This window comes from Vigna radiata, chromosome 11 (assembly GCF_000741045.1).
Source record: "Vigna radiata var. radiata cultivar VC1973A chromosome 11, Vradiata_ver6, whole genome shotgun sequence".
Classification (NCBI taxonomy): Eukaryota; Viridiplantae; Streptophyta; class Magnoliopsida; order Fabales; family Fabaceae; genus Vigna; species Vigna radiata.
Window position 1 is genome coordinate 11,843,183 of NC_028361.1, and position 17,368 is coordinate 11,860,550.

The 17,368-nt window shown below is 33.9% G+C and overlaps 1 pseudogene; it reads left to right on the forward strand.

Annotated features, from left to right (window-relative positions):
• Positions 1-5,205: 5,205 nt before the first annotated feature.
• On the forward strand, positions 5,206-16,363 carry LOC106776773 (annotated as a pseudogene).
• The last annotated feature ends 1,005 nt before the right edge of the window (positions 16,364-17,368 follow it).

The window sequence follows — 17,368 nt, forward strand, 5'->3', positions numbered from 1 at the left end:
AACACACAAAAAAAACATGGGAACCATTTCGAATTTTCCCAACCAAAATTAGGACCAAAAAAGGCATTTAACCGATACTAAAAGAACAACTAGGTAAAACAAACATCCTTCAAAAAAGAGATTTACTTCTGTAGATCTATCTAACAACTCATCTGCTTTTCCCTCACCTCTATTTGGAACAACTGAAAAGGTGAATCCTTAAGTTCACATCATTAGGTGATCATCAGAAAAGAGAAACAACATACAAAGACAAACAATAGAAAAACAAGGGTAAGCTAGATACAAAACAATATATCGTAAGTTTAAAGCATTTTATATAAGAATCATATGTACTTTAATCCAATCCAAACATCTTAACATGCAAAGACCTAGACCGATTGTCTGGACTTAGAATGATTATCGACCTATGACGGGTTATGCACTTGTGGTGACCTCAACTGCTTTGCAAAGCCATTGCCATCGGGTTTCACCATATCACACTCACAAGGTTAGTAAGTTTCGGGCCTTGGAGCATATTGGAAGCTCCCAAGACTAAGACCTCCTCCTACTCCTCACAACATGGATCAATCCTCTTTACGTGAGAATGAAAGACCAATGGAGTTTCAGGATAACCCTCAAGACTGAGCTCCCTGCATTCATTCTAAACATACTTGAACCTCACATAGATACTTCTACACCATTCTAAAAATCAAAACATAGCTCAAGGTTATCAAAAAAACAAGGATAAAAGAAAAAAAAATTGGTTCTGGACTGGTCGCTCAGTGCACCAAACTCCTTGTGCGAAAACAGAAACAATGGGTTCTACTCACTCTTCTCTCGCTCAACATACTAAGTCTGTTCGCTTAGGGAAAGCCCATTCGTTCAACGCACCAAGTTTGTTCACTCAGCGAGACTGCAAAATTCTACAACACCAAAACTGTAGAATTTGCACATCTCAACCACTGCTGACCAATTTTATGCACTTTTCCCAACTTCTAACACTCCTAGGTTGTATTATACACTCAAATGGACCTAAACAAATGTATATAAACCAATATAAACTCATTTTTAAGTGATTGATCACAATATTTCAATCCAAAATTAACTAAAACCTCACTTTATAGACCCAAATTGGATTCTACCATTTGTAGCTTATTTTTAAGCAACTTAGGGACTCCAACAAGTCCCAAATGATTTACTAACATCCTTCAAAATGACCATTTAAACACAATTTAAATTTCCACTAGTCCAAACCCCCAAAAACCAATTTTAAACCAAGTTAGACTCTACTTATCAACCACCAAACACTGTTACATCAAATTTCTTCCATTTCAATGCTTAGACAAGTTACAAAAGATCTTATAATAGGCCTCAAATGCCTCAAACCAATTTACCGTCCTTCTTTTATAATTTCACTACCTAAAATCCCATTTTTTTTTCCTTCAAAACACTACTAAACTTCAACTATAAACTTCAAATTCACTATAACTCAAATTTCAATGCTCAATATACATCCAACAAGTCCCAATCTACCTCTTGACATTACCTAAACAATGGCTCACTCTCAAAAGCCTCTATTTCTCAAACTCACTCATGCAAACCTTTCCTTTTTAGACTTAAAACTAAACATGTAACCATTTCTCATCACACCCACTTTTAATTTAGTTTCTAATAACAAAAAAACTTCTTCAAACACCTTAATAACAGTATAAAACATCAAGATCACGCAATTTTAGTTCCACTCAACATCATACCGTCCAAATTGACAATCAATAACTAATAAAACACTCAATCAAAGTAATTTCTTCAAAATCAACAATTATTCATAGAAATACCAAATTATTAACATAAATATACTAAAGCAAGAATTCTAGCTTCCCTTACCTCTCAAAGAAAGTACTCAACTCTAAAAACGCTTCGCCGATTACTTGAACCGCATGGAATACCTAGATGAACCTACGAAACACCAAATTACAAACAGACAGAGTCCTTATAACTCTAGGTGAACCAAGAACGAGTAGGAGATACTTGATTGCACATGTAACAATATTAAATTCCTTTAAAACATATTGTGAAAGGAAGAGGAAAAAGGAGTCAAAACTTACTTACTCTATTGGAGAAACTGATCGGGTAGAAATGTAAACCTTGTTGTCGTGGTTGATTAGGTACGTTACTTACTCGAGAGTTAGAACTCTTAGACAGAAGGTAGAGAACTCTAGAAAAGTGGTTTCTAGAGAGATGGTACATTTTAAAATAATGAAACTCGTTTATAACAAAACTATTTATAATAAAATCGTTTAGCATTCCAAAAGAATATCTTCCTTCTCGATGGAGAAAAGAAAGCTCATTGGTCCCACAATCAAGACACATAATCAACTCTAATAATAAGTTGAAGTAGCTACTAAAGAGTTAAAGAAAGTCATTCACTATTTAAAAAGTATGCATGTAGTTCAAGAAAATTCAATTGATCTAAGTGTTTTAAATGTTGATGAGTGTGATGTTGAAAATCCTATCACTTCTAAAACCAAAGGTCGACAAGGAGGATCAAGGCCTAAAGGAGGAGTTGAAGCTGCAAAGAAGTCTCAATGTTGTCATTATCCTAATTGTGGTGAAACCGATCATGACTCATGAAATTGTCCAATCAAAAGAAAGAAAGACTCATTATTAGCTTCTCAATCATCTCCTAATAAATAATGCATAAATGAAATAGGTATTTTTATCTTTTAATTTTATTTTACAATCACAGTAAACTAGCTTTTATTTTGTGTAATTTAGTCTTTTCCCTTAATAAGCTCTTTGTAACCTTATTTAAATATAAATGAAAAAGTTTTTCTATATGCTTGTTACTGGATGCATGTTTTTTTCTCTTTACTATCTAAATGGAAACAAATGAAAAGGCTAAACAGTGTATATTGTATTTGGTGTTATGATATTAAAAGCATGTACTTGTAAGCCAAACCTTCTCCTAAGGTTTTCTCAAAGTGCACTTCTAAAAATATTGTATTAATCACTTCTAAAATCCCACATTTTAACAAGGTTTTACATTAAATCATCTACTACACGAATGTTATATGTAATATAATAAAAAGTATTATTTCTTTTATGAAATCACATTCATTTCTAAAAATTATATATTTCTAAAAATTATATATTCCTAAAAATATTATAATTAAAAATATTCCTAAAGTCATGGATGATTACCTTTTATTTTTTTTTATTTTAAAAAACAACTAATGCAACTATAAAGTCATGGATGATAAATAACTATCATTTATTTTTTTTCTTAAATTAAATTTTAAAATTATTAAAATACCCTTGGATATAAAGTATGTTTTTTTTAATGGAGATTTTTTTGTAAGCTAAAACTTGGTACACTTTACTAAAATGTATTAACTTAGAAAAAGACTTGGAGGAAATTTGATACAAGGAATTTAGAGTGTGCAAGTATACATCTCGGCTCCCGAATACCGAAACACTTTGGCACCTGTTAAGGGTTTGACAAGTGTACCAGATCGTATCAAGTAGTAATAAAACAGTAAGACCGAGTATCATCTCCCAAAGGACTCTTAGGCCTAAACTTTCATGTGATTTGATTTCTTAAGACTTGATGAATCGAAAATTAGGGTTTTTATATGAAAATAAAGAAAATTGAAATATGCATGCAAAATGGTTGATCAATTGACAGTTTTGAATGTAATATGGGTGAATGATGTTGTTGGGGTTTACGAATCCTCCTAATCCACTCTCATATATCTTTAATAATTCTAATCTTTCATTATTGTTAATGCAACTTTCTAAATTACCCTAATCCCAATGTCTTGGTGAAGAGAGCCTACTCCTAATTACTAGTTTACTATGTCTAGTCTCCCTAGTAATTATTTGTGCTTTATTTTAACTAGTGCAGAAGCTTAAAACAATTGGGCCTCTTATTCCTATGTCTAGGTAATATTGCTCCCAAGAGATCTCCCCAGATCTAGACTACCCATATGTGTCCATACAGATAATCAAAGAGCATGCAATTGAACAATGTCTTATCTCAAAGCATGAATTACAACGGAGGAAATACTCTAACGAATAATGAAATCAAGCATGTGAATGAAGAACAATTTGATATATGAGAGTTTCAAAGGATTACATCGTTTTTTCCAACAACAAAGGGGTTTAGTTCACCATTGTCATGGTGAACTAGATGAAAAGAATGAAAATAATGGAAAGATAAACCCTAGAATTGTAGGTTGGAGCTTTCGCATCAAAATCTGCCTCCAAGGGGTGAGAAAGGGTGTTTCTGTGTGTTCTTCTGCCAAAAGATCATCTCTAAGGGTCACACTGATCTATTTATAAACTATGAAAAATTACATAAAATAGGCCCAAGTCCAAAGTACAATGCTCAGCGCTAGGTTCACTGCTCAGCAGTAGGTGTGACACTCAAGTGGGACACTCAACGTTCACACCTAGGCGTTTAGCACTGCTGTCATTGGAGAGGCTAGCGTTCAGCGGTAGGCGCGACTCTATCTTCTCCCCTCAACGTTGGCGCTTAAGTGTTTGACAGAGGCTTTTTTTCAGCAAAGCTGACGCTCAGCGCTGAGCGGTGGCTGCGATTCTTCATTTGCACCTTTTTTCATCCTTTTTTGAGTCCATCTCCTTCCTACTTCACTATCCTTCATTCAATTCTTTGTAAGTCCTGTCAAAATAAGGAAAACCAACATACTTACAATGATTTGCAATTATAGATCATCTGAAGAGAAAAATATGTACACTAGTTATTTAAGGGGGCAGAAATTATTGGTGAGGCACTCGAGCTAAGACCATAGCATGCTTCCAAGAGAAAGTTTTAGGTGAGGCACTCCACCTGTGAACTACTCTTGTTTTCATGCATGCTACTTCTATTGCATGATAACATAGGTTTAGGGACTCTATAAGGTGAGATGTAATTTGCAATAACGGAACCACTAGTCTATATTCTCACCAGCTCTTATATATCAGGGTTTATGTCTTCGCCTGACAATTTGTAAGATAGAAAGATAGAATGATCCTATTGTTGTCTCACCCTCTACTCCTATTTCCACCTTTTCTATTTATAGTCCATTCTCACAAATCACACGCTTCACCTTTGAGAGAAGTCCAATTTTGTTTTCAGTGCGAATCTCCACCTTCACAGGACATACATGAGACACTCTACGCTCTACGACAGCGATTAAACACAGGGCGAGGGGGAGGAGACCGGTCATGTTGTTGTTGGAGATTGGCGAGGCGGGCGAGGTTGGAAGGGAAGGTGGCGTTGAAGGCGTTGTTGGAGAGGTTGAGATGGCGGAGGGCAGAGAGTGCAGAGAAGGAGGCAGGGATTGGGTTGAAGAACTGGTTGTCGACAAGGGAAAGGTAGGAGAGGAAAGGGAGGTGGGAGAGGTTATCGTAGAGTATGCCAAAGAGGGACAAGGAGGTGAGGTTAAGGGTGGATTAGGACTGAGTCAATGTTCAGCCATGCCTAGCAAACCCTTCCATCTTTGTCCCCTTCCAACACTTACACACACCCACAATCTTATCCATCTTCGTCTTTCTCTTTTTCTTTTTTATTTTATTTTATCCGACCACTGTGAGTTCGACGGAGAAATTATCTGACGACTGGAAAAGCGGAGGAGGAAGAGAGAGAAAAACTTTGGGACTACTAGATTCCATGGCACCATAGAGAGTGAGAGAGGTAACATGGATTTATTTAAAATTTAAAATAAAATAAATTCCACCATATTGTGGCATGTCATTAAAAATTGCACAGTCAACAAGCCAAGACACACAAATTTTAACGTCGTCCACTAAATTTAACTACAAAGTCAAAATTGAATCAATTTTACAAAAAATAGACCTAATTGGAATAAAAAAATACGAGGACCTATTTGAGATTATTCTGCACAAATAGAAATCTTCGAAATGATTAAACCTTAATAAATTATGATCCATTGATTTGTTGTGAGAGAAGCAACCAGATAGAAAGTTTTACTCTTTAAGGATAGAATCTTCTGCTCTAGTAGTTTGTAGTTTTCTGGTAAATTATCATCTATATAATATTTTATTTTAATAATTTTATTCTACTAAAATAGGATGCTACACTTAGACTTATCTTCTATCACATCTTCTCTTACTCAAAGTATGAGATCTATCAATTTTTATTCATTTTCTTATTTATTTATCTTTTCTGGTTTTAACCACCAAACCACAATTTATTTGAACTTACTTTTATCCGTAATGTTTTTTTTCAATATAATTTTATCATTTTAAATCTTTTCTATTTAAATAATAACTCGTTTTATACTTATTATATTTTATTTTAATTTTCTTTTATGATTAATGGTAAAATAATAATATTTTTTTAATTTTAACAATTAAAATATTTTTTAATTTATCAATCTTATCACATTAGAAACTTTTATAAACTCTTATCTCAACTGTTTTTTAATCTAGTAAACCAAATTCAAAAAATTACACCCAATAAAATAACCACACCTAAACATAAAAAGTGATTTCTAGAAAAATTATTTGCAAACTTGAAAATTAAACAAAAAGTACAAACATTAAAAAAAAATCATAATTAATAAATTAGGGTACTAATCCCAACTCATATATATATATATATATATATATATATATATATATATATATATATATATATATATAATTATAAAAATGTATCGATAAGCACGAATTAAAAAAAAATGTAATAAATGAAAAAAGAAATCAAAGTAAAATTACGCTGTATAATGCGACTTCTTCGTTTTGTTTTTCCAAACACATGGTAAATTAAAGAAAAAAAACAATATTTACCGAAAAGGAAATTGAACAGTTAATTTACACAACAAATTAACATCTCAAAAGTCTGGAAAACCTAAAATGATCTTAACAATAAGACTATTTTATTTATTAGTATAATAACTTATACTAAAATGTATTATAATTTTATTTGAAATTTATTTTTCAAGTTTTTTGATACAAGATTATATATTAACTTATCATAATTAATTTCATTTAATATTTATTGTTCAATTGATAATAAAATCAACTGAGACATTATTAATCATAAATAATTTTTTATGGGTTTTAGTTTTTTGAAATTTTTAAAATTATTCCATAATATATATATATATATATATATATATATATATCATTAAATATTTTAATTGATTTATTATTTTTCAATTCTATATTTTCTAAAATATTTAATTATATAAATAAATTTAATATATCAAGATCCAACAAATTATAATATTTTTTTAAGGTTTAAATATTTTTAAATGTCTAAAATAATTCATTTAAGAAATCTGTAGCACTGATTTTTAAAAGACGTAAAATAAGAACTTGCATTCCTAATATAGTTTAATTATATGGTGGAGTGGAGATTAATTTATTAAAATTGCATTCTAATATTGAATAAAAAGATAATAATTAAATTTTTAGAGACGTTTAAAACTATTCTTTGAAATCCATCTTTTTCTTTTGATACTTTTTAATAATTTTTTATAATAGAATACGTATTGTTATTTCATTCGTCTCTTTAAATTTATTTGGGTTAAATATGTTTTTAGTCCTTATACTTTAGGGCGATTTTGGTTTTAGTTCTTCTTTCAAATTAAGGTACAATTTAGTTCTTCAACTTTAGAAAACTCTAGTTTTAGTCCTTTTTACCAAATTTTTTTAACTTTATTTACTGTTTTAAGCACGTTTCATTATAGCATTTGAATTGTTTAAACTGTTTGACACATTTTTGCTTCAATGTTAACTGAGAAACGCGTTTGAAACAACAAATAAAGTTAAAAAAATTTGGTAAAAATGACTAAAACCAGAGTTTTCTAAAGTTGAAGGACTAAATTGTACCTTAGTTTGAAAGAGGGACTAAAACCAAAATCGCTCCAAAGTATAGGGACTAAAAACATATTTAACCCAATTTATTTTAAGAAAAATATTTGAAATGAATCATAAAAAAAAAAAGTTAAACTTTTTCCTTTTCGCTTACATCGTAAAGACAACTCACTCTTCCCAGAAACGTATGCATGGAAAGATCTTGTGAGAGACTTGGAAGACTAATATGCGATTTTTTTCATGCCGATGAAAAACTCGAACTCTTTCCTTATTACAATTTCCAAATCTAACCGAACTTTCAAACTTTTCGAAACCTAACCACAGCATGTGGTTCGACACAGAGAACCCAACCACTACTAGTGAAGCGGAGGAGGGCGAGGTGTCTTCCGTTGAAGAGGTTCGTCTCACGGTACCCAACACTGACGACCCGACCCAACCGATATGGACCTTCCGTATGTGGTTCCTGGGTCTCCTCTCCTGCTCCATCGTCTCTTTCACCAACCAGTTCTTAGCCTACCGCATCGAGCCTATTATCATAGCTCAGATCACCGTTCAGGTCGCTGTCCTCCCCGTCGCACATTTCATGGCAGCAGTTCTACCCAAGACAAAGTTCACAATCCGCGGGTTCGGGTCCAGGACCTTCTCCTTCAACCCGGGTCCGTTTGACGTGAAGGAGCACGTGCTCATTACCATGTTCGCCAACGCCGGAAGAGCTTTCGGGTCCGGGTCTCCATACGCGGTTGCCATCGTTAACATTATCAAAGGCTTTTACGGACGCAACATCTCCTTTTTCGCCTGTTAGCTTCTGGTCGTTACTACACAGGTTAGAGATGTGAATTATGACCACTCGTTCACTCACTCACTCGCTGACTCAGCAGCATGATAATATGCGTGTGTGTTGCAGAACCCATTCAAGCAATTAGCAGTTAGAGTCATAAGTATGATTTTATTCACTAGGAGTAATGAGTCAGCAAATTTTAGAACCTCCCATTAGGAATTATTGTTAGAAGGGATGGTTATATATACAGGAATTGTATATTCTGTTTGGGACAGTCAGTAAAAAGTATTTTATCCTCGAATACAGAGACTCTTTGCATTCCCATTTTGTATTCCCATCATTTGGTGCTCTCGTTTCTTCCCACAATGGCGGAATCCGTTCGCAAGACTCAGTCAGAAAAAATGGATGAGATGCTCCATAATATGTCTCTTGTCATCGCCAAGATGGATGACCTAAATCTCTGCCTCTCAGCCCTAGAAAACCATCCCCCTTCTCCACCTCCTTCTCCTCTCCCATTTTCTTCACCTGTTACCCATCGACATTTTCTCAAGCTGGATGTTTCCCGTTTTTGATGGTTCTGACCCCCATGGTTGGATCTTCAAGATCTCTCAATTCTTTGACTATCATTCCACACCCGAGGAAGAACGGATCACCGTCGCGTCATTCTACCTCGACGGTCCTACTCTGGCGTGGTTTCAGTGGATGTACCGCAATGGACAGATTCATTCATGGCCACAATTACTACAAGCTTTAGAGACCCGTTTCACGCCCACCGCTTTTGATGATCCTCGAGGTAAGCTTTTCAATTTAACTCAAACTTCCTCCGTTGTTGTTTATCTGAGTGAGTTCGAGATTGTTGCTAATCGAATTGTTGGGTTGCAACCCCAATTTCTTTTGAGTTGTTTTATTTCTGGTTTAAAACCCGAAATCCGCCGTGAGGTGCTTTCACAATAGTCTCAAACGCTTTCTCAAGCCTCTGGGTTAGCTCGTCTTCATGAGGAAAAGTTCTTTGATCTGGCTGATTTAGTTCAGTCGTATGGTGATCTTCAGGGACAATTGTCGTCGGTGACCTTTCCATCCACTCCACATCTGGTTCCTCCTGTTCTTCCGCAACAGTTGCCGCCTCTCCTACCTGCTCCTCCTTCGCATACACACTTTAAACAATTAACAGAGACAGAAGTGGTTGATCGACGTGACCGTGGGTTGTGTTTCAATTGCGACAAAAAATTCTCTCGTAAGGAGGATGATGACTCAGGCTACATGTTGTTGGTTGCTAAGGAGGATGATGACTCAGGCGATTATCCTTTGCATGCTTCAATGATCGAACCCAAATCGCCAAATCTTGCAGTACCCATTACCACGGATCCGACCCAGTTTCATTTGAATGCCTTGTCGGGCATTGGGGCTCCCGTCTAAAGCCACATGTCAGTCTTTCCCCAGTTGTGGTTGATCATCTTTTGGGAATTTTGGGATGAGTTAAAATTCTTGTACAACCTTGAGGACAAGGTTGAATTTCATGGATAGGGTATTGTTGTAGAACCCATTCAAGCAATTAGCAGTAAGAGTCATAAGTATGATTTTTTCATTAGGAGTAATGAGTTAGCAAATTCTAGAACTTCCCATTAGGAATTATTGTTAGAAGGGATGATTATATATATAGAAATTGTAAATTCTGTTTGGGACAGTCGGTAAAAATTATTTTATCAACCTTTCTTTCTCATTAGGAGGTTTCTCTGTCCTCGAATACAGACACTCTTTACATTCTCATTATGCATTCTCATGAGTGTGTGTAGGTGCTAGGATACGGGTGGGCGGAGATACTGAGGAAATACGTAGTTGAACCAGCCCATATGTGGTGGCCCAGTCTCACTTTTCCGGTAACTCAATCAAAATTATTCTCGACTATTATTTTTCAATCAATTCATATTTTATATCTTCTCAATTATTTTAATAGTTTTGTGTCAGTATATACACTTTTTTACACTATAAACCGACCAAAATTATTATCCACGAACAATTTAAAGTAAACGATTTATTAATTTTTATTAAATAAAAAGAAAATAAAAAAGAGTCCTATTGAAAGAGAAAACAATATTTAAAATAAAGAAAAATTTGAAAGACGAAAAATTTAAAATTTGAAAAAATTAAAAAGTAATCTGGTGGTCCAAGATTTAACATACAATTTGGCAGAAAAAAAAATTACCACTCGATAATCAAAGTATTAACAGTTTAGTTACATATTTTTTAAAATTTAAATATTAATATATTATTAGAGTGAATTATAATGAGAAGAAGGTTGTTGAAGTATAATTTTCCAGCAAGCAATATAGAAAGACTAACGAAGTATAAGAGATGTTAATGGCTATGGGCCACATAAACCCTAATCAACTCATAGGACTGATAGTGCTAGGCTGCTTATCAATTTGAACTTACTGTTACCTAAATATTCAAAGGTTCAAAGGCTATCAATCAGATTTCTTCCAGCACCCCATTCTTTGGGAAAAGAAAAATAATATTTCAGGTTTATATTCATTTAATATTATCTATTTTTACTTTTTATTTTTTTTAAATATAAATTTAATATTTTATAACTGCTTTATTTATTTTTGTAATGTATGTCAAATAAATATAAATATGTATCATTTTGTTATTATTTTTTGAAGTACACAAACAATTATGGACTTTTTTTTTCCGAAATATGTGGAAAGCTTTTTATGAAAATTTCTGAAAATTTTGATTGGGTGTAGGAAGCAATAACAAAGTCAAATATAACTGACCCATTTTTTTGTGTTAGTAATATGAAATTAATTACCAATTTCATAAAATTGAGTTTAATATTTATTTTAATAGTATTCAGCAGTGTATTCAAATGAATATTGAATTATTATATTAGAATTACAACAACAAAAAAAGAAAAACCCTTAGGTGATAAAAAAATAGAGATGAAATATTAGTTATAACATTGATGGTGTTATCTATTACAATCCTTTATGAAAATTATCTTAGTGTGTACAATTATTTGTTTTACAAAATTACACTATAATTATTTTATCTACACATAAAAATCACATAACCAACGATTTTCTTGTAAGGATTTCATTTTAATTTTTAATATCTTTTACATCAAATAAAAAATATAAATTAAAATATATTTGAAAGATTTGCTTATTTTATAATCTTTAATCATATTTATAACAATATATAATTAGGATTTTTTTTAAATATCTTTAGGCATAACTAATCATATACGTCATATAACGGTTAATTTTATTGTAATCGTTGGACTCAATTTCTTTTTTAAAAGATTTCATCAAATAAATAAAAAATTCAAATTAGAACATATTTAAAATAATTTTAATTTTTATAACATTTTAATTGTATTATTTAATAACTAATCAAATTATTTTTTCAAATATTAAAATATGCAAATCCATGTTTTGCTGGTTATTATAGAGAGAATAGTTAAGTATGTATGTCGGTTGGTATATTAATGACTAAATTTACAAAGAAAAATAATATGTTGATAATTACACATAATCATAACAATGAAGTGAGAAAGAAGAAAAATATATCCTAATACATTACAAATATAAAGTGATTTTAGAGGTCAATCAGTAACTATTAAACGCATCAGTATCTCCTTTAGGTGAACATGCACCAAATCATTAGAGATAAATTGAATTTGATCTTCACATACGAACATGATGTTTTAGTACCTTAATTTTTTAAAATTTCGTTTTTATTCTCTCAATAAATATTTCACCATCATAGTTTTAATTTGTAATGATTTTAGTATATGTAAATATATATATATATATATATATATATATATATATATATATATATTTTGTAAGGATTGTGATAAATATGTCAATTATTTAAGACAAAATCAATTATGCAGAAACTAAATAAGGTAAACTATAATCAAATATATTATTTCCTATCATCCCTTAAGCAAAACGTGGGATTTGGTCCAACGTGAAGAACTGGAATAATGGTCGAGGCAGACTTTTAGTGAATATGTTTGCTAGCTGGAGATCAGAAGGAATGAAAAGAGTGATGAGTTTGTTAGATAGAACAAGCTCTCCAACAAAGTGATAATTAATATCAACATGTTTAGCGCGTTTGTGAGTCACCTTGGGAGAGGAATATAACACTCTTCTTTTCACAAAGAAGAGTTGGCACTTGATAGGACATATGCAGATCATGTAGATGAGTAATCCATATTAGTTCAAGTGTTGCATTAGCCATGACTCTATAGTCTGATTCATAACTTGATCGAGCTACGGTTGATTGTTTCTTAGCACTCCATGAGACGAGATTACCGCCTAAGAAGATGGAATAACCATAGGTAGATCGCCTAGTCTCAATACATCGAGCCCAATCAGCATCCGAGTATCAAAGAACATTAAGGGAACACTATAGGAAAAGCCCGTTTTTTTTACGGAGAATTACCGAAGGCTTTTTAGTCCTTCGGTAGGGATTGATTAGCGAAGGCTTGAGCCCGTCGGTAATGGCAAGTGACAGTACCGAAGGAATACGTCCTTCGGTATAGAGTTCAATTAGTTGAAATTAGAATTTGGGATTTCAGTCTCCCATTCTCCCAAATTTAGTGTGTGGAAGCTTCTCTCCAAAAACCCCTCCACCCCCGTAATCTCCCTTTGTCCTTCAACGGTGGCCATGAGTTGTGTTCTCATTCACCTATCGTGGAAGGAAATTGACCCTGAGAAAGATGGTGGTTGAGGTGAGTGTTTACATTGACGCTGGAAGGGGTTTCGTGCTGGTGGTGTGGCGGCTTGAGGAGGGTGCTATGGCGGCCTGAGTAGGGTTTGGAGTATCGTGACATCGCCAATCGAAAGGGTGCGTGACGAGACCGTTGTCGCTGCGTGAGGAGGTAGGTGTTTCGGGTATGTTCGATATTCAAGGGTTTCTTCTTAGTTCTTCCTTATTCTCACGAGCTGCGCATCCCTTCCGTCAGGGCTTGCTATGACCGTTTCCGATCTCCGATGAGGATAATCTGTCTCCGATCTCAAGTAAGCCATATCCTCTCCTAGTCTTGCTCTCTATCCCCTGTTTTAATCCCTTTATCTTTATAGTATGGTCTCTGTCAGATTCATTGCTTCGAATTTGGTGTGAACCGAAACTTGTGTTTTTGGGGGTGGATGTGATTTTAGTTTGGTATCTGTTTTTATGAATTTTGTGAGTTTTATGTGGAATCGAAGGAAACCCATCTAGAATGTTGGTGCCAAGACCTGTTCCAATGGGAGGAAGGATGTTTTTGGTTGTTGGGGTGAGGTTCTGGAAAATATTGTTGGTGCCATCTATAATGTGTTTGCTTTGCAGCATGTTTGTGTCGACACTGAAGAGGTTGAGGGTGTTGAAAAGTTCTGATCTTCCTGCATTTACACGTAAGTTGGACTCTTTTAACTTGATTGAGAATAACTGGTTCTTCTGATTTTTCTCTGTGATCAATGATTGAACATAGTTTTTTGTTCAGTTAGTAGTAAGCAAGACTAGTTGATTTGGCAATGAAGAAAGAAGCGGTTTCGAGCATTCTTCCATTCTGAAACTCGAAGATTAAAGAGTGTTTTTATTTGAAATTTTAGTTTCTTTTTCAATGTTGAATATTAGGCAATGAAATGTTCAATTAATAAGCAATGTTTGTATGAAGTTTTGATTTGTTTCTGCACTTTACAGTAGTGCAAGGATAAACTCACAGATGTGTGTACTCATGATTTTGCCCTTAACTTAGTTCTTATTTTGGAAATAAAGGATGATTTTGCCCTTAACTTAGTTACCACTGTTAGCAGCAATTTTGGCTCAAAATATTGGTGGAGTTGGGAACTCTATTATAATTGGTGCTTCTGTATTTATCTTTGGTAAGTTTCTGATATAAAACCTCTGAATTGTTGGTTTATTCTTTTCCAATTGTTGTTACAGTTTGTGTTTGATAAAAACAATGGTAAAAAGTTTCGGACAAATGCAACTGCAATTGCAGTTGAAGAAACACTTGAAAATGCAAAAGTAAGAAAAATATTGGGTTGTAGATAGATTTTCCTAAGATCTGGAGCAGTATTTAATTATAAAGTTGGTTTAAACAATGAGTGACAAAGTTTAATTTGTTTTATGTTTATGAATTGGTCTTTTGTTTGAACTTGTATATTGTATACCATTCTGTTAAATAATATTTTGAAAGCTTTTTTAGAAAGTTTAATAATATATTTGGTTGTGACTCTCAATACAAATGTTATAATAAAATTAATTACTTATTAATTTTTTATTAGGTAGTGTCAGTAGTTATGGTATTAGGAGCCCCACCAAAAAGCCTCCACAATTGCACACAAATAGTATTTGCAGGAGGATCAATTATTGCCCTCTCACATTAGTAGCAAATAAAACTGCAGTGTTGGCAACTTTAAAAATGGTAAAACCGAAGGCTTTACCGAGGGTCATAAGCCTTCGGTAATTACCGAGGGCCAAAAGCCCTCGGTAATATTTAGCGACAAGGTATTTACCGAGGGCTTTTTGGCCGTCGCCGGGCCCTCGGTAATGGGTCTTTACCGACGGCTTATAGCGTTTTCCGAGGGATTTTGGCCTTCGGTAATGTCCTTCATTACTGTAGTTTTCCACGGGTGAAGGATAGGCCATAGGACATGGTGCCCTTGACATATCGAAGGATGCGTTTAACTGTTTGAAAGTGATCATTTGTTGGAACTTGAAGAAACTGACTAACCAAATTTACCGCGTAGGACAAGTTAGGACGAGTTATAGTGAGATATTGGAGTGCACCAACAAGAGAGCTGAGTGGGATCAGAGAATGGATCTCCTGTGGGGTTGTCAGTTGAATATGAAGTTGGAGAGGTGTGGTTGTCGGTTTTGCATACAACATCTGGGTCCTAGATATAATGTCTTACCCATTGGTATTATAGTTTACCTGATTTAGTTTTTGTATAATTGATTCTGTCTTGAATAATTGATATATTCTTTCCTTAATTATATAATATAGGTATTCTGTATATTCTATATATTGTAGGCTGGTTACTCTTTCCAAATCAATAAAACACATTTGTTACAATCCTTACATGGTATCAGCCTAATTTCGATCCTTTCTTACCCTTTCTTCTTTTATTTTCTTCCCTATGGCTAATAATGATGGTGATTTTTCCTTTAACACCATATTCCACATGTTAAACATGCGTCTCACCTCAACTAATTTTATTCTCTGGCGTCGTCAGCTCCTTCCTCTTCTCGAAGGACATGCCCTTTATGGTCATATTGAATGTAAAAGTGTATTATTCTCTTGTTATAATGCAGAACAATGCATGAGACTGATGACAATAGAGCAAGAAAAAAGTTTTTCTTTTTTACACTATTGTGCAGTTTCTGGTGATACCTGGCGCCTGGATACTTGCTCACAACGCTCAAAAATATCTCATGGGTCGGGCATGAGGGGCTGCTGTGACATCATTCTTATCCAGCCCTCTCATATCAGCCTTCTTTGCCATTGTCAATGTTTTTGTGGGTAATGCATTAATAGTGTTTGTTGTTAATCCTATAGCATATTGGGGCCTCAATGTGTACAATGCCAATAGGTTTCCCACTTTCTCCTCATACCTGTTTACAGCCCAAGGTTAAAGGTACAACATATCTACCATTGTAGACAATCATTTTGAGTTGAATGTTGTAGAGTATGAAAAGCAAGGTAGAATTCTGCTTCTATGGAAGGTATTGCCACTCAAATTAGTTTGCCCTGATGCTTAATTTCTTACTGTATTAACCTATCAAGATGATTAAAGAACATTCATGTCATTTTTACCTTTACTGGGCAATCCCAAATGTCTAACATTTGAGAAATTATTGTTAGACATAGATAAGCAATGTTGTTTCAAATACTACGGATATGAAAGACCACGGATGGTATAGATGGAGCTACAAGCCAATTCATCATAGGAATTCTAATGTTGTTTCAAATACTAACTATGCTAAAAGCGTGAGCTTTTCCGTACATATATGATATATTTTATTTCTGATGTTTACCCACAAAATGATATAAACACATTTCAATTTCATATAGATAAATAATTCCTTTCGGAATTGACATGGGGTTAGAAACTTCATCTTTTCATATGTCTCGTGACAAAACTAGATACAGTAATGCTTAAAAGGCTTTCTCAATGGTTACTTCGGAATTTAAGAACAATGTAAGATAAGATGAAAATAGAGCATTTTTAATTTTAGAGAGTTTTCCTGGCGTTTTAAACTAGGTTCGTTGTTCATGGGACCACAAAATTTAAAGTTTGTGTCACCAGGATTGAATATCATCACTGAGTGTGTCTTTGGTCTCATTTACCCAGGAAGACCGATTGCAAATGTATGCTTCAAAACCTTTGGTTACATTAGCATGGCCCAGGCTGTCTCTTTCCTCAGTGATTTCAAACTTGGGCACTACATGAAAATCCCTCCAGCAACACCATTGAACTACAATTCATGGATTTTAGTTGGAACAATTTTCAACTTCTTTATCTTCCGTTACAGAAAGAAGTGGTGGCAAAGGTATAACTATGTTCTGTCAGCGGCACTTGACAGTGGAGTTGCTTTTATGACGGTCTTAGTCTATTCATTGGGTTTGGAAAACAAGAGTGTAAATTGGTGGGGAAATGATGGAGAGCATTGTCCACTCGCAGCTTGTCCAACTGCAAAAGGTGTAATAGTTGATGGTTGCCCCAGAAAGTAATGGTAGGTTTTGTGCCTCTTAATGCTTTCATT